The sequence below is a fragment of the Elephantulus edwardii genome, unplaced genomic scaffold, assembly GCF_000299155.1.
Source record: "Elephantulus edwardii isolate Elephantulus edwardi_28Jun2011 unplaced genomic scaffold, EleEdw1.0 scaffold00237, whole genome shotgun sequence".
NCBI lineage: Eukaryota > Metazoa > Chordata > Mammalia > Macroscelidea > Macroscelididae > Elephantulus > Elephantulus edwardii.
Genome location: NW_006399987.1, coordinates 2,516,332 through 2,519,053, shown reverse-complemented (window position 1 = coordinate 2,519,053; position 2,722 = coordinate 2,516,332). Strand labels below are relative to the sequence as shown.

The following is a 2,722-nucleotide window of genomic DNA, read 5'->3' as shown; positions in this document are numbered from 1 at the left end:
GGAGGTAGGATGCATCCTTGACACACACATCTCCTGACCCTGAAAATGCACTGTTTCTCAGATCCATTTTGACTTCTGCTTCCTGGTCCAAGTATAGGCTTAGCAGGAGCACAATTAAGTGTTCTGGGATTCCCATTTTCCTCAAGGTTAACCACAGTTTGTTGTAATCCTCATAGTCAATGAAACACAGATGGACATTCCCCTGGTACTCTCTGCTTTCAGCCAGGATCCATCTCATGTGGGCCATGTTGTACCTAATGTCATGGCCTCTTTTTTTTTAGTCATAAAACCAATTTTTTTATTGCAGCTATAAAAAAGAGGCAGTATAATTGATAAAATAATTAGGAAAGAATATTTAGCTAGCATATTTTAAGATTTAAAACAGGAGAACACTTTACAAAAACCTTGGAAATAAAATTCTTAAACTGTATGTAGAAATGTAACATTACAGAGTATTTTATAAAATATAGAGAAATAAAAAAAGAATATTTATGTTCTAAGTCTGAAAACTATTAATAATGATCAAATATTTTAATTTACATTTTCTGGGTATGAGAATCATATTACCATACACATCTTCCAACCCAGGAGACAATAGTTTCCATCAACCATGAGTGGTATCATCTTCTATAAAATCTTTGGCCATCTCTGCTGTGATCACATCAATATGACTAACCTTGTTTCTGAACTTTACACCATAGAACTTGTCAGCTCACTCAAGCAGTTCAGGCCTAAATGTGGTTGTAATGAACTGAGCATGTACAGCAAGTTCCATAATCATGTCTGACACAGCTTTTCTGTGCTGAGCATCAAGAGCCTGGTCAATCTCATCAGACAACTAGAAAGGAGCTGGGTCACATTTCTGAACTGCAAAAATCAGAGCAAGAGCCACCAAAGAATTCTGTCCACCTGAAAACTGTTGCATTTCTCTCATTTCACCCTGTTTTCCTGTAAATGACACCCTAATCCCAACTCCAGTGAACTGGTCAACTGATGGGACACTGCTCTGTGATCCAGAACCCCTCTCACTCTCACCACTCCCTTCTCCTTCATCCTGGGACTGACTGCCCTCCACATCTCCTTTCTTCATCACCAAAGTAGCTTTGCCACCAGGTACCAACTTCTGGAATACTTCACTGAAGTTCTTTGATACCTGTTTGAAAGTTAACTGAATAGCTTCATATTTTCAGAGTTCAAGTACATTCATTAATTCCATGATTGATTCGTACCCTCTATCTAACTCTTCTTGCCGCTTTATTAACTTTTCTTTCTGCTCAGAGAAATTTACAAACTGGTCCAAAGCTTTTTTGTTAACACGGCTGTACTTCTTCAGCTCTGTGTTGCGTTGTTCAAGTTTTCTAAACAACTGTTTGAGACTCAGTGTCTGGTATTTTTCAAATGCTTCTTGGGGAAGTGATCCAAGCTCTCGGATTTTTTTCATACACTCTTCTTTCTTCTTCAGTAGCATGCCTTGTCGATTTGTCATTTTTTCTAGTTCTTTAGTATCATGGTTTAAAGTATCCATGTGCTCTTTTTCCATGTTTTTCCAGCGCTCCATACTTTTCTGAAGCTCCTTGATGCTGGCTTCTGTTTTACCAATAGAATTGTCTAGATCCTCTCACCGTGCCATAGTATCTTTGACTCTCTTATTGATGGCTTCAAGTTCCGATGTTGTGGCAGTGAGTACAGTTCCCCCTTCTGTTTCTCTCAGTTCATTAAGTTCCTGTTTGACTTGGTCTAGCCATGGCCTCTTCTAAACCCCGCTTACACATCTGACATTTCTCTGTTGAAGTACTGTTCTAATAATTATTTTTTATAATCTTTATCAGAATCTTGCTTGTGTGTAATATTAGTGATATTGTTTGATAATTTCCACACTCTGTCTGGTCACCATTTTTTGGAAAGGGAATAAAAAAATACAGTTGTCCTCTAGATTTCCTGGCATAAGCTGGAGAGTGCATTCAGGTTAGCATCCGATTGCTGAAATATGTCAATTGGTATTCCATCAACTCCTGGGGCCTTGTCTTCCACCAATTCCTCCAGAGCAGCTTGATAAAACAAATAACATTAGAAAAATCTGCTGTCAGGGGCCTCTTCAGAGTGCTGAAGAGAAATGATGTCAGTCCAGAGACTAAGGTGTGCCTTAGCCAAGCCATGGTCAGGTCAATCACTTGCTAAGCATCACAAAATTAGACAATAACCAAATACGACAGAAGAAGAATCGATGCCTTTGAGTTGTGCTGGAGAAAAGTATTGAACATTCATGGACTGCCAAGAGAACTATGACATGTCTTGGAGAGGGTGAAACCAAGCTGCTCTTTGGAGGCAAGGATTTTGAGGCTCTGTCTGACATACTTTGACATATGAGGACAAGAGGGTCCAGTTCTTGGAGAAGGACATCGTGCTTGGAAGAGTGGAGGGACAGCTCGGGAGGAAGACTCCAGAGGAGATGGATTGACACAGTGACTGGGGAAATAAGGGCAGATGTGTCAGAGCTATGAGTCATAGTTGACTCAGCAATACATAACAACAGCAGCCACCTGCAACACCATTTATTAATCCCTCCCAGTGCTCCCATAAAGATAAAAGTTCCTGAAGATAAGAGCCTGATAAGGTGGCCTGAAGCATCTACTGGTTATGGCAAGCAATGCTGCCTTCTTTGTTCATGTGCATCTTGCATTGGGACAGGCTATGCTTGCTGAAACTGAGGAGGACCTGAAGC

At 40.2% G+C, this 2,722-nt stretch overlaps 1 pseudogene; it reads right to left on the bottom strand.

Moving 5' to 3' along the window:
• Window positions 1-604: 604 nt before the first annotated feature.
• LOC102858431 overlaps window positions 605-2,722 on the bottom strand; it is an 11,663-nt pseudogene continuing 9,545 nt past the window's right edge.